Source organism: Schistocerca americana, chromosome 3, assembly GCF_021461395.2.
Source record: "Schistocerca americana isolate TAMUIC-IGC-003095 chromosome 3, iqSchAmer2.1, whole genome shotgun sequence".
In the NCBI taxonomy this organism is placed as follows: Eukaryota; Metazoa; Arthropoda; class Insecta; order Orthoptera; family Acrididae; genus Schistocerca; species Schistocerca americana.
This window is the reverse complement of record NC_060121.1, coordinates 312,011,867-312,032,382: the sequence shown is the minus strand read 5'-3', so window position 1 is coordinate 312,032,382 and position 20,516 is coordinate 312,011,867.

Sequence of the window (20,516 nt, the reverse complement as noted above, 5' to 3'; positions counted from 1 at the left end):
TAATCTGATCTCTTTCTTTTCATTATGTCACAAATTACGCAATTTGTTGAAATTTCTGTAATTTTTGGCCGGCCCCAGTGGCCGAGCGGTTCTAGGCGCTACAGTCTGGAACGGCCGGCCCCAGTGGCCGAGCGGTTCTAGACGCTACAGTCTGGAACCGCGCGACCGCTACGGTCACAGGCTCTAATCCTCCCTCGGGCATGGATGTGTGTGATGTCCTTAGGTTAGTTAGGTTTAAGTAATTCGAAGTTCTAGGGGACTGATGACTTCAGAAGTTAAGTCCCATAGTGCTCAGAGCCATTTGAACCATTTTTGTAATGAGGGAATTTCATAATTGTTAGAGTCTTCTTATGCTGTACAGACGGTTTTCACAATAACCAGGTTTTAATTTTTCAGGAGCGATTTTCTTTAAAGTAAAAGCCTCCTCGATCTTTCTTAGTAAAGTTTAAAATATTTTGTCGTGTGTGCATTGCACCTTACGCCACACGCTGTCACAGATTGTTTCTGATAAGCAAAGAAAAAGTAAGAGTAATTATTTTTCTTTACCTGCTACATTTGCTGATCTCACTTTGTTTTCGAGGACGTCGCTACGCCAGACACAAAACACACTGCTGAGCATGAGATAACTTAGTTTTCTTTCAAGGCAGATCTCACTTTGCGTTCTTGTGAGCAAACAGTACGTAGTGAGAATTTCCAGCTGTTGTGCTAAGTAAGCATATTAATTTACACTGAACGGTGTTGGTTATCTTACACAGCTATTTTCTACACTGCTAAGCACCATTTTATTTCGTGAATATTTCAAGTCAGACATTACACTTCACGTTACGTAAGTTTCACAGCGCATTTCAATATCGAGTGTCATTTAAATAGCTTTCACTGAGGACGTAATTAGTTTCTTTTGGAATTTAATTAGATTCATTTTCATTATTCCAAATTCAACATTTCACAACACAGGATCAACCGTCAGTTTTGCTCAGTAGCTGAATGCAATATAGAAAGCACACGTTACACGAGGAGAAAGTTTTTTTTACGTATAAAGAGTATTGAGTATTTCACATACAGATAAACTGGCACAGGAGTAGTACTGAAAAAGACCGCGTTGTCAAAAATCAGTCTAGCAATGATGCACTTTTTCCGATTTTTCCAACAGCCCTAAATGTCCTAAATCTGGTTATTAGTGGCTGAAAGGACCGTAAACAGTTTAATTAACTAGTAATATACAACAGTTTCAGATCAATAGAAAAATTTTTCACAGCATCCTGGTTTCGTCTCTGTCAGTGCAGCTACTCGGTGAGATGGCATGTAAACCAGAATCGCCATCACCCGTTGATTCGCCTAAAAAGGATCGAAGGCCGGCTGATTCGTAAACAAATGTGTTTGAAAACATTATGAAGCGAGACGTTGCAATTTCTATACAAACACCCACTATGAAGAAAAAAAGAATTGGATTATACAGAGTGCATCAAAACAGTACCGACTGTCTTCGAGGGGTATTGAGAAAATTTGTATCAGGAACCCACAATGGAAATGTCAGCTAACGGTGCTACAGAATGGTGAAGTTACAGGGGACGATGGCTGTCGCTAGGCCGCCACTATGGCAGCAAACGTATGCTTTATACACTGACAGATCTTAAGCGAAGCTGACATCATTCAGGACTTTAGATCGTGGTGGCGTCATTTCTGTTGATGCTCGTGGCTGTAATGCTGAAAGAGATGGTTTCACTCGCCTCAATAAGTCCCATACCTTCCGCAGACTGATCTCGGGCGGCAAATGAAGTTGTTCCTCCATGTAATACAATTTAATAATCGATTAAATGTCGATTGTTGAAGCAAAGTCGATCACGAATCCTAGCAACAAACTCTTTGACCCTAACCTAAATTGATGTTACGTAAGTTCTATTTTTTACACATAAGAACACATACACCATACATAGTTGATTTCCTGGTGATTCCATTGATACCACACAATTCTTTTGAAATTGTATTTTAGGATTTTTGTATGAAATGGACATTTCGAATGCTGAAACCAGTTTAGTTCATCATTTTGCTATCATGAATTTTGGCTCTATAACAACTGAAGTTCATAAGAGGATAATAGGTTTCATGCCAGACCAACTCACTTGGTTAATTATAAAATAGTGTCACGTATTAACGAGAGAAGTAATGATGCAATACTGAAATTCAATTAAACGTACACTCAGTTGAGGCTAGCGAACAAAACAATGTTTCACACATGCAACTGTAACACAAACGCGTCAGATGAATTAGTATTAACGAAATATTAGTGATAACATTAAATTCTGCATAACTGGAAATATTAGAGACTCGCAAAACCTAAGACCAGTTTTGGTATCAGCACAAAAATTCCTTTAAGATGAGACTTTTACAGACCACTCCGTAGTTGTTTTAAACTTCTAAAATTTTTAATTTACTTTATAGTGCTAGGATTGCAAAACGGTTTTTGGAAGGAATAGTTGACTAAATTATGTTTGCCACCAACTTAGTAAATATTACGATTAATTAATATGGAAAAGAAAAACTCTTTTGATACAAAAAAAAAGAAATGAATTGATCGTATGACATTGATGACCGGGAGTCTCCACCTGGGAAAGTTCGGACACCGAGATGAAAGTCTTTTCACTTGACGCCACAGTGGGCTACTTGCTTGTTGGTGACGACGGAATGATGATGAAGATAACATAACGCCCAGTGTCCGAGCGGCAAAAAATCTGACCCGGACAGGAATCGAACACGGGGTCAGTGGATGGTAATCAGACGTGCTGATCACTCAGCGAAGAGGGCGGACTAAACTAACACAAATTAAAATAGTGCTAGCCAACAGGCAACTTGATTCTACCATGAAGTACATATTTGCAGTTCGTTTTGTGATTTCATATCCCTTATCCTGATGGGGAGAGATTGGGTATAATACAGTGTTGTGACCAGACGAGACTACAATCGTCCGGCAACAGCTGTAGGTTATTAGAGTGCTCTGGGACGTGGTTAATTTTTAACTGCAACGGATGAAATATTATTTCACTTTATTACCTGAATGAATAAAAAGATTTATCGAACTTGAGACAGTTCTTTGCCACAGGAGAACGTAGAATACTTACAGCTGTGACTATGAAAGCATTACTCTTGAAGTACAATGTTCAACTTTAACTAAAGTACATGTTCGTCTGAAACTTCACACTCACTGTTCATTCGTGATGTGCTTGACTGCTGAAATTGAGGTCACAAACATGGGCAGAGCTCTCCCTAGCTCGGCTCTATATTGACCTTAGTACGAGGGCGCTGCCTTGCTGAGAGGGAGGGCGTATATTCTGCAGTGTCTCTTATTGCAGCACTCGCTAATGTCTGTGGTATCAATCCGTGTTGCCGTCTTTGGCGTGGCACCGCGATCTCTGGAAGATACCACATATAGATTTTTGAGAGCTGCGGGAAGACAGTTCTGGGTGATTTTATCTATAGATTGAAGTGACGAGTGAAAATTTGTACCAAGGATGGGAATCGAACCCGGGTCTCCTTCTTACTAGTCGGGTGCGTTAACCACTAAGCCACCTTGGCATAGCGGTACACACAACTGGACAGATTACTCTCGACCCCAGTTCTCATTGCCGCCCCAGTCTAAATATCCTTTTAGACGTGAACAGAATTTCTGAGGCTCACTGTGTTCTGGAATAAAGGATCAGCATCGAACATAAAGAGGGGATTCAGCTTGAAACTCAGTTGCACGTACTTATACAAATGAAATGACTGAATTTCAGAGACTTTACTGGTCTCATACAGATATGATTTTATGTATGTAGACTGAAACCGTCAGTGAAAATTTGTACCAAAGGCATGAATCGAAACCAGGTCTCTTGCTTTACTGGGCATGTGCGTTAGCCAATAAGTCACCTTGGCTATCGTGTGCAATTCCCAGTTTTGGTACAGCCAAGGTGGCTTAGTGGCTAACGCACATGCCTAGTAAGGAAGAGACCTGGCTTCGATTCTTACTCTTGGTACAAATTTTCACTCGACACTTCAGTCTACATATATAAAATCATATCTGTACGAGACCAGTAAAGTCTCTGAAATTGTGTCATTTCGCTTCTGAGTGAGTTGATGTTGACGTAGCTCGTCAGACATTAAATACGTTATTTTTATGATTGCCTTCCAAGATTAGATTGGCAACACTGAAAAGTCGTGCACTATAACTGTCATTATTGTGAAATGCGATTGCGATCTATTTTTATATAATAAAAGTAATTTTGTGAAGATATGTTGTTGCCTATTACTTGGTGCATGGAACGCAGAACATAGCACAAGTTGTGGTGTCACCGCCAGACACCACACTTGCTAGGTGGTAGCCTTTAAATCAACCGCGGTCCATTAGTATACGTCGGACCCGCGTCTGTCAGTGATTGCAGACCGAGCGCCACCACACGGCAGGTCTAGAGAGAATTCCTAGCACTCTCCCCAGTTGTACAGCCGACTTTGCTAGGAAAGGTTCGCTGACAAATACGCTCTCATTTGCCGAGACGATAGTTAGCATAGCCTTCAGCTACGTCATTAGCTACGACCTAGCAAGGCGCCATAGCATTTGATAATTAATATTGTGAAGCTTGTACAGTTACGAGAGATGTTCACCAATTGTGGATTAAAGTTAAGTATTCCAACAGCTACGTACTTTATTTGCTAGACTCAAATCCTTTAACTGTTCCAGACCTCACGCCAATCTGCGTGAGCTTAAAACCGTGCATTTCGGCCTCCTCTAGCAACACGGTGTTGGCTCTTCTGCCAACACTACACAAGTGAATCCTGGAATGAAACTCCTTGAATTGGTCAATAGCCAATTTAATTAATTCATAATTGTCGATGAAATACAAAAGCTGGGTATGTGGAGTTGGATGGAGTCTCAGAACTGAACTGTTTATTGACATCGCCCTTAGAAAAGGTCACATCGGCCAATGAAAGCTGTGAGAAACTATGACTGCTTGAACGTGTCCCTAGCCTGCATCACATTTACTTCGAAAAAGCTGAGAGTTCATTTTACCTTTTGGAATAAGGTCCCCTAATAGCTGAAATACGTGCTTTAAAAATAGCCAAATCACATAACTGCTTGTAAATTGAAAAGACCACACAGATAATATTGCGGGGAAGGCGAAACAAAGACTGTGCTTTATTGGCAGAACACTTAGAAGATGCGACAAACCCACTAAAGAGACAGCGTACATTACACTTGTCCGTCCTCTGCTGGAATATTGCTGCGCTGTGTGGGATCCTTACCAGGTAGGATTGACGGAGGACATCGAAAAAGTGCAAAGAAAGGCAGCTCGTTTCGTGTTATCGCGCAATAGGGGTGAGTGTGTCACTGATATGATACGCGAGTTGGGGTGTCAATCACTGAAGTAAAGGCGGTTTTCTTTGAAGCGAGATCTATTTAAGAAATTTCAATCACCAACTTTCTTTTCCGAATGCGAAAATATTTTGTTGACACCCAGCTACGTAGGGAGAAATGTCATAATAATAAAATAAGAGAAATCAGAGCTCGAACGGAAAGATTTAGGTGTTCCTTTTTCCCACGCGCCATTCGAGAGTGGAATGGTAGAGGAGCAGTATGAAAATGGTTCGATAAACCCTCTGCCAGGCACTTAAGTGCGAATTGCAAAGTAACCAAGTAAATGTAGATGTAGACAAATCCGTGCGCTGATGACAACTACAAGTCTCTAGTGCACTGTTTAGAAATTCAGTTTAAGGGTCAGCTGTTATTTGACTTGAGACATTCACACTAACACAGAGTAGTTACTTAGAATTAATGAAGTTCCGTTTCTAGATCACGATAAAGTCAGTGTACGAACATTTCTAATTTCACTCGCTGTTCATTAAGTAACTATACTCTCCAAACATTCCATTACGTTGTTTCTAAGCAAACTCTGTTTAATATGCCACGTGAACTTGCGACATGTAGCAATAGAAGCCTGACTCACTTCATCAAAATAACTCACCAGAACAACCATGAATATCGGATATCATAAACCTGTCCACGTTTGACTGACTGCGATTTCTTTGTTCATACCGAAACGCATTTCTGCAACAATTTAATAAATTCATCAGAGTCACTGCACACACAGCATTACACACCGGGGATTCAATTCCAACTCCCAGCTCGTATCTATCCTGCGCACTACATCTCCTGGCTCCACAACACGGGAACGTGGCACTTCTCTGGCTGATAGACTCTAGTGAAGGTCAATGAGAGTTGTACGTGTTCTCATATGACTAATAAAAATCCTTAACTGACCAATCATAGCTCTTAAATAAAATTTTTGCTAACTGCCAAAATACTGCCTAATGAACTTTTAATGATCATACGTTTACTCATCTTTTGGACTTGTGTGAATGTATTGCTCCAACGATACGTTACCGCCTGCTGGCATATTTGTCCTTTCACTCAATGCATGTGACTCACTCGTCTGTTGCACAATGTTATTCCACATGCTCTGACATTCTTGACAACTCAGAAATTCAAGATTCTTTATTCACGTACACTTCCGGTTCACTTACACACATTGCAATAACATCTGAACTGTAATTAATTGTTAAATACAGGGAGTTTTGTGTTTTAAGCATGTTTCTATATCTCCAGAACTATGAAAGATGTTAACTTGAAGTTTATATGACAATTTCATACTTCATTATAATTGTGCAGTACACTCTTTCATTTACATTGTTTCATGGAGACGGATAAAAGGAGGTATGTCGTCTGGTGTACGATTTAGCATCTCGTTACAAGCGCGTACGCTGCAGTTTTCTAGACGAAGAACTGCGTAGCGTGGGATACAGTCACCTGCGCTCCTCTCCATATAGCATCTGCAAAAGCTAAGAACTGCATTTAAGACTGAACTACATACTGCAACGCCAGAAGATTGCATCGGATGCTCGCAGGCCTTTCGCAGCAACACACCGGTCCGTCGACGAACATTCGCACATTTGCTACCTAGCGCAAGGCAGTAACGCCTACAATTTCGACTCTGCAGCGTTCTTGGTTTACGTTTCCAGACATGGGCTATGATTCTCAGTTCGTGCCTCTAGCACACCTCTGCAAAATCTCGAGTTCTTTGGTATCGTTTTGCTGCAACCAGTACAGTTAGGTAATCGATTTCTGAAAGGTAATTATGTACTCAATGTTTACAGAAATACCACTGACATTGCTTTAGCAATAAAGCGAAACGTGTCTGGTGGAACATATTTTTATATTATGGCACTAGACGGTCATGTAAACATATTATACATCAAAACACTTGCTAATTTGTGTACTGGTCACTTCCCGAATGACTTGGTTGACGCTTCAACTGTTCGTGAAATATTAAACGTGACCATGTTTCGTGAAACATCTTAAAAATAAAGTTTTATGCGTAATGAGACTTTACCTTACAAGTTTGGTGTTATATTTGTACTTTCCAGTATTTAATTTGCTGCTTTCACTATTCAGAATTCCGCGTATTAGTTACAGCATGTTTACTGCAAGGATGCAATTTGTACCAAGGTATCTACTGCCAACGATTTAGTTATCTATGGCTCAGTCTATGAGGTGTTCAGAACGCATTCTTTGAGTTCCTATTAGGTCACGGTGAGCCTCGCTGCGAATAGTGGGTCGTGAGTTTAAATAACCACTTTGCATCCTGACGTGCTTAAAGTGCGTTTGATGATGTGGGTTGTTGTTGTATGGTATGGAAGTAACATGTAGTTTAGCTATCTGCAGGAAAAGCACAACTACAATACAATTTTGTTAATCATTCACAGCCAGCACATACCTGTAGCTCATGCGTAATTACTTACCCGATTCGCATCGCGAAGTTACAGATATTTTCATGGTTAGTTTTTGCGTCTTTGTAAGAAGATTATGTTTTGAGGCTTGGTAGGATATCTGTTTGCTATTAATCCGTCTGAATAATAAAAGTCAATATCGTAACACTCTATCAGTTAACATTTCACAATAATTTCTGACTCGTATTAATTTTGTTCTGTCTCATTTTCATGGGTGCTGCAGTTCTGTGTACCTCATGATTTCTGAGCACTAGTGTTACACGTACTATTGCCACCTAAATGCTTTTCTAAAATCAGTTATATGAATTTACGTTCAAGTTTTTCCTTGTCGATCAGTTAGCTACACAGAAGAGTTTATACCACTTGCACTTGGCAGTCAGTATACAATCAAGCGACGCAAAATGTGCTACTTGCCTTCAGCAATTGGTAAAATGGATGTGGGTAGGAATCACCTACCTATTATAGTTCAGATGATATGATCACATAAGCAGTGGGATGCGTGGAAAACAGCTGCGTCGCGCATGACGTTTAAATTCATCACTTCTCTGCTACCAATTCTATTCGCAACATATTTCGCTGACATTATCCACACATGCCGCTGAATGTAAGTACAGAAATATATCATTGTACGACGCATAGTTTAAGAGATACGATGTCATAAACACTGAGGTACGTGAAAAAATACCGCATCATGCATGAAGTTTTAATACATTTATTCTTTACTACTAAGACACACCTACAATTGACTCAAGATAGAGAAATCCCTGACATCCGGCAGGGATTTTGACAGTTTTCAACTGTGAAGGGCAAACGGCTGTAGGTGAAAACCATAGCCGCCTATGGAGCTTGAAGAGGCATTGTCATAGCGATATTAACAAAATCGTGCTGTAGGCGCACGTAGCAGCTGTGCAAAGTACACAGGAACTGTCCCGATTCATGTTTCTTAATTTTAATAATATACTTATACATTTGTACACTATGCATATTTCATGATTTCAATGGTGTTTTCACGAGTTCATGGCAATGAAACTGTTTTCATAACTCACTAGAAAATAGTTCATTTTGCTTAGTTTCTAACAGAAAACTGGCAAAATAAATACCTGGGCAAAGCCGGGTTTGTCGGTTATTATCCTACAAGTATAACATTGGTGCACTTAGAGCACGTTACTAATTTTTCTAATACGCACTTTTCTTTATTCAGGGCATATTCGGAGCTATTTTCATAGGTAATCCATTTTTCAGTCCTAATAGGAACCTTACAACGTGTCTATGGAACGATGTCGTGTGAGAAACGATGGTCTGTGACGACATTGTGCAACTGTAGTGTTTTCAGAGACGAAGATCCGTCTGGAGCTTACCCGACGCGACGTGTGCCACGCAGCGCTCAAAGTACAGCGTACCCGCTGCCAAGAGGACTCACCAAGGTTAGCGGGCGTCATGTGATTCGCTTTAAATCGACGCAAGGCCGCACCGCCCACCGCGGCCAAGTGCAGACGCACGTACCGCCGCCCCGCACGTCAGTCGCTCTTCTGGGAGGCGGGACCCACTGTAGGGTAACGCATCCTTGTGATGGAACCACTAAGATACCTAAGTAGTTGAAAGTAGGAGGTCGCACAGGTTCTCTTCCCACTCTGAAAGCTCGAAACTTCCGCTTGAAATTGCACCTCCGATTCAGATAGTTTAAAATTGCTTTACACTGTCAGGAAAAACATGAAATAATTATAGTCGCAGTTAGTTACCTGTAAGATGATTCAACAAGGAGTGTCCTGGCAGGGTCGCCAGATTTACTGTTTCATTTACTTTTTTGGAAATTTTTGGTAAGTTCTGTGGGACCAAACCACTGAGATCATCAGTCCCTAAGCTTACACACTACTTAACCTAACTTAAACTAACTTACACTAAAGACAACACACACATCTGTGCCCAAGGGAGGACTCTAACCTCTGAAGGGGAAGCCACGTGAACTATGACAAGACGCCTCCATGGCGTTTCATGTATTAATGGGCATGTAGTGAGTCATAATAATCACACAGTTAACTGAAGATTCCCCCATTTATTCTCTTTTCTTTGTCACTTATGCAATAGAATTCAAATATACGACCAGTTACACGTCTTTGTATACACTTCCATTTGACTGAGGTGGCAGAACACATGGGATACTCCCTAATATCGTATCGGATCTCGTTTTTCGCAGAGTAGTGCAGCAACTAGACATGGCATGGACTCAACAAGTCGTTGGAAGTCCTCTTCAGAAATTCTGAGCCTACCTGCCTCTGTAGCCATCCATGTATGTGAAAGTGTTGCTGGTGCAGGATTTTGTACACAAACTGACCTCTCGATTACGTCCCATAAATGTTCTATGGGATTCCTGTTGGGCAAACTGGGTGGCCAAATAATTTGCTCGAACTGTTCAGAATGTACTTTGAACCAATCGTGAACAACTGTGGCCCTGTGGCATCCTGCATTGTTATCCATAAAAACTCCATCGTTGCTTGGAAACATGAAATCTATGAATGTCTGAAAATGGATTCCAAGTAGCCGGTGATCGGTTAGTTTGGGCCAGAGGACCCCGTCCATTCTACATAAACACAGCCTACACCACTATGGAGACGCCTCCAGCTTACACAGTGCCTTGTTGACAACTTGGATTTATGGCTTCTTGGGGGTCCGCGCCACACTTTAATCAGCTCTTACCAACAGAAATCGAGACTCACCCGACCAGGCCATGGTTTCCTATTCGTCTAGGGTCCAATCTAAATGGTCACGAGCCCGGGAATGGCGTTGCAGGCGATATGATGGTGTTAGCAAAGGCACTCACCTCGATCGTCTGCTGCCATAGCCTATTAGCACCTAATTTTTCCACACTGCCGTAATGGATATGTATGTCTCGCATTGATTTCTGCGATTATTTCACGTAGTATTGGTTGTCTGTTGGCACTGACAACTACGCAAACGCCGCTGGTGTCGGACGTTAAGTGAAGACCTTCGGCCATTGCGTTGTACTTAGTGAGAGGAAGTGCCTAAAATCTGGTATTCTCGGCACGCTCTTGACACTGTGGATCTCAGAATATTAAGTTCCGTAACAATCTCCGAAATGAAATGTACCATGCGTCTAGCTCCAACTACCATCCTCCAGTCAATCTCTGTTAACTCCTGTGGTGCGGCCATGATCACATCGGAGCCCTTTTCACATGAACCACCTGATTATAAATGATATCTCCGCCAGTGCACTGCTCTTTTATGCGCTGTGACCGCGCTATGGCTCTAAGCACTATGGGACTTATCATCTGAGGTCATCAGTTCCCTAGAAAAATGGTTCAAATGGCTCTGAGCACTATGGGACTTAACTGCTGTGGGCGTCAGTCCCCTAGAACTTAGAACTACTTAAACCTAACTAACTTAAGGACATCACACACATCCATGCCCGAGGCAGGATTCGAACAAGCGACCGTAGCAGCAGCGCTGTTCCAGACTATAGCGCCTAGAACCGCTCGGCCACAAGGGCCGGCCATAGCGCTATCCTATAACTTCCGTCATCTCAGTGTACGTTCTTAATTTCAAGCATGAACTCTATTAATCGCTCTGCCTTTAGCAGCAATATTGATCAATACGATGCAAAACTTACGCCAGCACTAGCTATCTTCAGAACTACAACAAGCACACTCTTTTTCTATTCTTTGCGAGCATTACAGCTGTGGTGGTAAGTGGCGAAGTGGAGACTCCGAGATAGTTTGCTGCTCATCAGATTATGTTTGACATGTTGCTGTACATCTTTTTATTTCAGGATTTGTGCGAAAACGTGTTACGCTATCGGAAGGAGGCATGCATTTTAATTGTACGTGATTTACCTGTAATGTGGTCCATTTATACGGCCTCTGAGACAGATTATGAAATTGCTAGAAATAATTGTGGTCTTAAAATTTTCTCAAGTATTCATTTATGACCCCATTTTCTTCCGTAGCGCTAAGTAAGCAGCAGCCACTCTTGAATATGTTTTTGAAATATGGTCATGTTACGTTATAAACTATTCTTGGGTCGAAGCTTTATATAAAGAGGGGCAAATATTCAGGGATTTTTTTTCTGAAAATATGTTTTCACGTACTCAGAACCTTACATGAAAAGCGTTGATGTCTTGCGAGTTCCGAAGCGCAAGTTATACGAAAAGTGAAGATTCAAAGCTCGTTACTTAAAATTAAAAAAAAAAGATATGAATGTTACCAGCTGTATATGATAGGCTGAGGAAAAGCGTTTCTATCTATCGAGCTGCCTCTGCCCACCATGTCCCCTGTCCTCCGTTGCTCCCATGCCTCTCACCCCTCGCACGTAACACGTATATTAGCGGCATGTTTTTGCTTTTGAATGCGAACTGATCACATTTCTAAGTTTGAATCCTAGTTTCCATGAATAAGAACCCTCCCTTAACACACTTTGTTGTTATGAGTGAAAACACAAACAACATTGGTATAATACTTTATTCTGCAGTATTTATTATTAGTTTCAAAACCGGTTTTCGGATGTCAAACCAAGATATACATATAGTACCTGATATTGCAGTAAGAGCCGAAAACCGATCCATGAAACAAATAATAAGTGTTGTAGAATATTAAACCAGTGTTGTGTGTGTTTTCATTGATAATATACGAAACATTCTACCAAGAACGGGCGGAACAGTCATTCGATGCTTTATTGTTACTTTATGCTACTGCAGTTGTATTATTAGTAGATGAGCTTGTTAATATTTTGTCTATCGACATTAAGTATGCGGTCCCTACACCGCTGCACCTATGCCGCGTAGTGGTGTTTAAGGGATTCATCTCTTTGAAAATTTCAAAAAATCGATTTTTTTTGCATTAAATGTTCTCTGGAATGTCGACTTTATTGTAGTTTTCATCCCGAGTTCGCCGGTAACTCCGTTATCGAGTTACAAGGAGACTTATGAACAAGTATGTCCGAAAACCATTCACAACGGGGCCAAACAGTCGACATCTGGATTCGACGACGGCCTAAGTTTGTTAGCAGTATGGAAATTATGAACGTGCTCGAACTTGAGACTGGATCAGCCCGTTACAATTTCCGCACAAACGCGGACGAAAAGCACAGGGATCGAGCGGGTGACAGAAGATGTTTTCCTTAACCACAGAAAACGTAACCCAAAACTGCAAATGCATTTTTCCCGATACCATATTTTTCAAATTGGCGTGAGACATAACATGAAAACGGTACATACGATTTTGAACGGAATTTTATGCCACCATTCTAAATTGAATTCTCTATCAGCGTACTAAGCCGTTTTGCGCTATCTTCAAAAGTAAGTGTCAATCCTAAGGGCCCGGGTTCGATTGCCGGCTGGATCGGATTTTCTCCGCTCAAGGACTGGGTGTTGTGTTGTGCTAATTATCGTCATTTCATCCCCATCGACGCGCAAGTCGCCGAACTGGCGTCAAATCGAAAGACTTGCACCTGGTGAACGGTCTACCCGACGGGAGGCCCTAGTCACACGACATTTCCAGTACCCTGTCGGCACTGTGTGCAGCCCTCTTCTCTCCACCGGTTCCACAAACGTCTCACTGTTGATGCAGTGTGCCCTGTATGAGCCGCAGTGTCACGGAACGACAGACCTGCCTCTCAGAGACCAATGATTGCGGCCCCTTCGAACTCACAGTTGTGCCGATATTCCACCCTGTATGTTGGCGAGCCATAGTGGCACTTAGTAACGTGCTTCCAATTCATAAGACGGCTTCCCACTGACTCAGAGTTGTGTAACACCAACGTCCCTGGATGCACGAAAGAGGGCGTTGTTTGGCCTACGTGCGTGCCACCTCTCTGCCGTTTAACTCACTTATTATGGTTCCGCTGTTCTACACGTCGTCTTATCGTGGCTTGTTGCAGATCACTGCTTCTGAGTACAGATGGTAGTGTATACAAGACTTGAACGAAGCATTGGCCCAACAGTAAATGCGCAAACCTGATAAACGCCACTTGAAACATTAGCTGAAACGTTGGTCTAGAAAACTATGTGTTAACCCGGTGACATAAAAGGAAAAGTGCTATTGAAGAGTAGTAATTCCAATTTATTCCGCCGGTTTGCGATTCTGTGTGGAAGCCTGTATATTGTCATGGTATAGTTATGTAATGCGGGAACCGTCGGACATAGTTCAACGGAATAAAGCAGGAAAACTTCACACGTACAACAGTTTCAGAGAATCGTACGTGTGTGATGAGACACTAGTGGGTAATACTAGCATAGAATCATTTGTTTTTCTGTCTTAGATACTACTCAGACAGACAGAGAATCAACCGAATGCAAGAGGAAGTGTAGCTCTTTGGCTGCGCGCCTTGCTGAAGTGCCGTGACAGGGAAAACAGACACAGGAAAAGATTCATTTCTGCTTATCCTTACTTCTCAAGAAATTTTCGTAACAGTTCCACGTGATAACGATGATGGGGTTTGCGAACTATGCTCCAGTTATTGACAGACATTCAGTTGTACAGAGGGATAGATACAGGGTGTTTCAAAAATGACCGGTATATTTGAAACGGCAATAAAAACTAAACGAGCAGCGATAGAAATACACCGTTTGTTGCAATATGCTTGGGACAACAGTACATTTTCAGGCAGACAAATTTTCGAAATTACAGTAGTTACAATTTTCAACAACAGATGGCGCTGCGGTCTGGGAAACTCTATAGTACGATATTTTCTACATATCCACCATGCGTAGCAATAATATTGCGTAGTCTCTGAATGAAATTACCCGAAACCTTTGACAACGTGTCTGGCGGAATGGCTTCACATGCAGATGAGATGTACTGCTTCAGCTGTTCAATTGTTTCTGGATTCTGGCGGTACACCTGGTCTTTCAAGTGTCCCCACAGAAAGAAGTCACAGGGGTTCATGTCTGGCGAATAGGGAGGCCAATCCACGCCGCCTCCTGTATGTTTCGGATAGCCCAAAGCAATCACACGATCATCGAAATATTCATTCAGGAAATTAAAGACGTCGGCCGTGCGATGTGGCCGGGCACCATCTTGCATAAACCACGAGGTGTTCGCAGTGTCGTCTAAGGCAGTTTGTACCGCCACAAATTCACGAAGAATGTCCAGATAGCGTGATGCAGTAATCGTTTCGGATCTGAAAAATGGGCCAATGATTCCTTTGGAAGAAATGGCGGCCCAGACCAGTACTTTTTGAGGAAGCAGGGACGATGGGACTGCAACATGGGGCTTTTCGGTTCCCCATATGCGCCAGTTCTGTTTATTGACGAAGCCGTCCAGGTAAAAATAAGCTTCGTCAGTAAACCAAATGCTGCCCACATGCATATCGCCGTCATCAATCCTGTGCACTATATTGTTAGCGAATGTCTCTCGTGCAGCAATGGTAGCGGCGCTGAGGGGTTGCCGCATTTGAATTTTGTATGGATAGAGGTGTAAACTCTGGCGCATGAGACGATACGTGGACGTTGGCGTCATTTGGACCGCAGCTGCAACACGGCGAACGGAAACCCGAGGCCGCTGTTGGATCACCTGCTGCACTAGCTGCGCGTTGCCCTCTGGGTTTGCCGTACGCGGTCGCCCTACCTTTCCAGCACGTTCATCCGTCACGTTCCCAGTCCGTTGAAATTTTTCAAACAGATCCTTTATTGTATCGCTTTTCGGTCCTTTGGTTACATTAAACCTCCGTTGAAAACTTCGTCTTGTTGCAACAACACTGTGTTCTAGGCGGTGGAATTCCAACACCAGAAAAATCCTCTGTTCTAAGGAATAAACCATGTTGTCTACAGCACACTTGCACGTTGTGAACAGCACACACATACAGCAGAAAGACGACGTACAGAATGGCGCACCCACAGACTGCGTTCTCTTCTATATCTTTCACATCACTTGCAGCGCCATCTGTTGTTGAAAATTGTAACTACTGTAATTTCGAAAGTTTGTCCGCCTGAAAATGTACTGTTGTCCCAAGCATATTGCAACAAACGGTGTATTTCTATCGCTGCTCGTTTAGATTTTATTGCCGTTTCAAATATACCGGTCATTTTTGAAACAACCTGTACATACTATGAACTAAATCATAACCTGTCGTGGTAATGTCGGACAATCATGCACGACGACTCTCATGACTCCTCATGAGTATCGTAGGTACTGTAGAGACCATGTAGAGATGTACGTACGGCTAACAACACAAAATAGTGTTACACTAATATTCAGAAAAAAAACAGAACTCGTTGAACGACTAGAAACAGGACGTTCATATTCATAGGACATGTACATTGGTATGTTCTGCAGAAATGATTAGCGTTTGAATCATATCGGCCGGCGGGTTCAAGGTCATCATCTATATCGCGACGCAACACCACCCGCGACTGCTACGGTCGCAGGTTCGAATCCTGCCTCGGGCATGGATGTGTGTGATGTCCTTAGGTTAGTTAGGTTTAAGTAGTTCTAAGTTCTAGGGGACTGATGACCACAGATGTTAAGTCCCATAGTGCTCAGAGCCATTTGAGCAACACCACCTACCGTTCAATTGTGCCAAGGCGGTGGTGTATGGAACGACGTCACTGGGGACAGGAATCGCATCAGATAGTATTTTCGGACGAATCCAGGTTTTCTTTGTCTGAAAATGGTGGCCGCATTTTGGTGCCCCGTAGACAGGGACAGAGGCATCACAGTGACTACAGTCGCACAAGACATACAGCGCTAACTGAAGACCTAGTGGTGTGGGAAGTTACTGATTACAACCACAAATCAAAGTTGGTGCACAAGACATACAGCGCTAACTGAAGACCTAGTGGTGTGGGAAGTTACTGATTACAACCACAAATCAAAGTTGGTGCACAAGACATACAGCGCTAACTGAAGACCTAGTGGTGTGGGAAGTTACTGATTACAACCACAAATCAAAGTTGGTGCACAAGACATACAGCGCTAACTGAAGACCTAGTGGTGTGGGAAGTTACTGATTACAACCACAAATCAAAGTTGGTGCACAAGACATACAGCGCTAACTGAAGACCTAGTGGTGTGGGAAGTTACTGATTACAACCACAAATCAAAGTTGGTGCACAAGACATACAGCGCTAACTGAAGACCTAGTGGTGTGGGAAGTTACTGATTACAACCACAAATCAAAGTTGGTGCATGTCCTTGTCACTTGTATTCGGTTGACATCCTGCGACCCGTAGCCATACCCTTTCTGTACAACAGCCCAGACGATATTTTTCGCACGCATCTCGTGGTCGTGCGGTAGCGTTCTCGCTTCCCACGCCCGGGTTCCCGGGTTCGATTCCCGGCGGGGTCAGGGATTTTCTCTGTCTCGTGATGGCTGGGTGTTGTGTGATGTCCTTAGGTTAGTTAGGTTTAACTAGTTCTAAGTTCTAGGGGACTGATGACCATAGATGTTACGTCCCATAGTGCTCAAAGCCACGATATTTTTCAGCAAGAAAATGCACGAGCAGATGTTGCTGCATGAACACGTGCCTTCTTGGTGCCACAGGATGTCAACCTCTTGTCCTGGCCCGTCAGATCACCAAAGCTGTCACCAACCGAAAGTGTATGGGGTATGGTGAAAAAACGGATGCAGCGCTGTGGCTCAATGCCAACCACCACAGATGAACTTTGAAACCAGGAGAATACTGCGTGAATCGCTATTCCACAGGACGCCATTCGCGCCTTACACAATTGTCGACGCCATCACGCACGGAACAAGTTATCAGGTCTCATGGCGGATCCTGTGCCTACTAGGCAACAGGACGCATGCTGAACTGAGGTGACTGAAATGCTTATCATTTCTGCAGAACATACTAGTGTACATGTTCTGTGAATATGAACGTTCTATATCTAATCGTTCACGGTTTTTTTTATTTTTATTTTTATTTTCTTTTTACATGCGTGTATTGTATGGGCAATCAGAATACCTGACACTGATACTACACATGGAATTGTGTTAAAACGAATCTGCTCTTGTATCTAATTCACGTTCTTTCATTTCTCAATATTTTATTTGTGAAATGAGAGACGTTGAAGATTAATCAGCATGTATAAACGCTACACTGCCTACTGGAATGCACAGTAATTAAATTCATTTGGAACGCTCTTTGCTGTAGCCACAGGCTTAATTTCTTTCTAAAAGTTACAAACAATGTATTTCAATAGCTTTATAAAAATATCAGTAGCAGTCGAACTGCATAAAACAATTCCCAGTACAACACACATGAATTCATTTCTAGGACCGATTACACTTTTCAGTGAAACGGCTACAGTGGGTGTATGAAATGCGTTGGGTGTTCAATATGAGGTTTGCCACGTTTCGTGTAACTTCTTTGCCTTTCCAGCTCCGTTCCATTTTAACAGACTCATTTAGCGAAAGTATCTTGGCCGCAGCCGCCATATTGGTATCAATTTATTCTAATGAAGATCGTGAACATATCTGTCACATGACACTTTAAGTCACCGTAGCAGAGAGGGTAAAATTTATTCATATGTAAGTAGCTAGTCCATTCAGAGCAATATCATTTTGATCATTAGAAGGAAGAGGAAAGGCCAGACTGTAACTTCCTGTCGATGACGGAGTCGCTGGAAACGGGGCATCAGCTCATAAAGCGAAAGATGAGAAAAACATCGTCTGTGTCCCTTTCAAAGAAATCATCCCGTCATCTGTTTTAAGCGATATAGGGAAACCACGGCAATCACAAATCAGGATGACCGGCGCTGTTTTAAACTAACAGCTCCCTTAACGCCAGTCCAGTGTCTTATGACTGCGTTACGTCGTTTGGTTCAAGCTTTAGGCTTGTAACAGGTTTTCAACTATGCTGACTATAACAGTGACCAAATACAATACTAGCCATTAAAATTTCTACACCAAGAAGAAATGCAGATGATAAACGCGTATTCGTTGGACAAATATATTACACTAGAACTGTCATGTGATTACATTTTCACCCAATTTAGGTGCATAGATCCTGAGAAATCGGTACCCAGAACAACAAACTCTGGCCGTAATAACGGCCTTGATACGCCTGGGCATTGAGTCAAACAGAGCTTGGATGGCGTGTACAGGTACAGCTGCCCATGCAGCTTCATAACGATACCACAGTTCATCAAGAGTAGTGACTGGCGTATTGTGACGAGCCAGTTGCTCGGCCCCCATTGACCAGACGTTTTCAATTGATGAGAGAATGTGTTGGCCAGGGCAGCAGTCGAGCATTTTCTGTATCCAGAAAGGCCCGTACAGGACCTGCAACAAGCGGTCGTGCATTATCCTGCTGAAATGTAGGGTATCGCAGGGATCGAATGAAGGGTAGAGACACGGGTCGTAACACATCTGAAATGTAACGTCCACTGTTCAAAGTGCTGTCAATTCGAACAAGAGGTGACCGAGACGTGTAACCAATGGCACCCCATACCATCACGCCGGGTGATACGCCAGTATGGCGATGACGAATACAGGCTTCCAATGTGCGTTCACCGCGATGTCGCCAAACACCGATGCGACCATCATGATGCTGCAAACAGAACCTGGATTCATCCGAAAAAATGACGTTTTACCGTTCGTGCACACAGGTTGGTAGTTGAGTACACCATCGCAGGCGCTTCTGTCTGTGATGCAGCGTCAAGGGTAACCGCGACCATGGTCCCCGAGCTGATAGTCCATGCTGCTGCAAACGTTGTCGAACTGTTCGTGCAGATGGTTGTTGTCTTGCAAACGTCCCCATATGTTGACTCAGGGATCGATACGTGGCTGCACGATCCGTTACAGCAATGCAGAAAGATGCTTGTAATCTCGACTGCTAGTGATACGAGGCCGTTGGTATCCAGCACGGCGTTCCGTATTACCCTCCTGAACCCACCGATTCCATGTTCTGCTAACAGTCATTGGATATCGATCAACGCGAGCAGCAATGTCGCGATACGATAAACCATTATCAAAGTCGGAAACGTGATGGTACGCATTTCTCCTCCTTACAAGAGGCATCACAACAACGTTTCAGCAGGCAACGCCGTTCAGCTGTTGTTTGTGTATGATAAATCGGTTGGAAACTTTCCTCATGTCAGCACGTTGTAGGTGTCGGCACCGGCGCCAACCTTCTGTGAATGCTCTGAAAGCTAATCATTTGCATATGACAGCATGTTCTTCCCGTCGGTTAAATTCCGCGTTTGTACCACGTCATCTTCGTGGTGTAGCAATTTTAATGGCCAGTAGTGTAGCTCTCGGAATATGTTAGAGGCACTGCTGTGTTATTTTAACATAGACGACTCCTCACTGGTGGATGAATTCAGCCATCACATATCAACATGCAGTTGTTTCTGTACTATCCCGCCACTCCAGGAATTTGCAGACCGGCTCAGAGGACTGGAAGTAGTAGTGTCTGTGTAACAGGTAGTTTTCCTTTCGGCTCTGTGGTTCCTGAAGTTGCAGCAGACAGGTCACGAAGGGATGGCTAGTGGTTCACTGCAAGAGATAAACACCCGGTCTTGTGGCTGGAGCAGCAGTTGGTATCTCGGTGTTGACGCCTCGGTAAGCCGGTCTCACAAATCGCACTATTAGCACAGTCTAATATAACAGTCGCGACACTTCGCCTCGATTTTGTTGCCTACAGCGCCAGCAGCGCCCCAAGCGGCTAATAGGTTGAACTGTGCGTTCGGCGCGTTCGTGAAAGCGAATAGTGATTATTTATTTTGTTTTATACAATGGTTTTTACCATC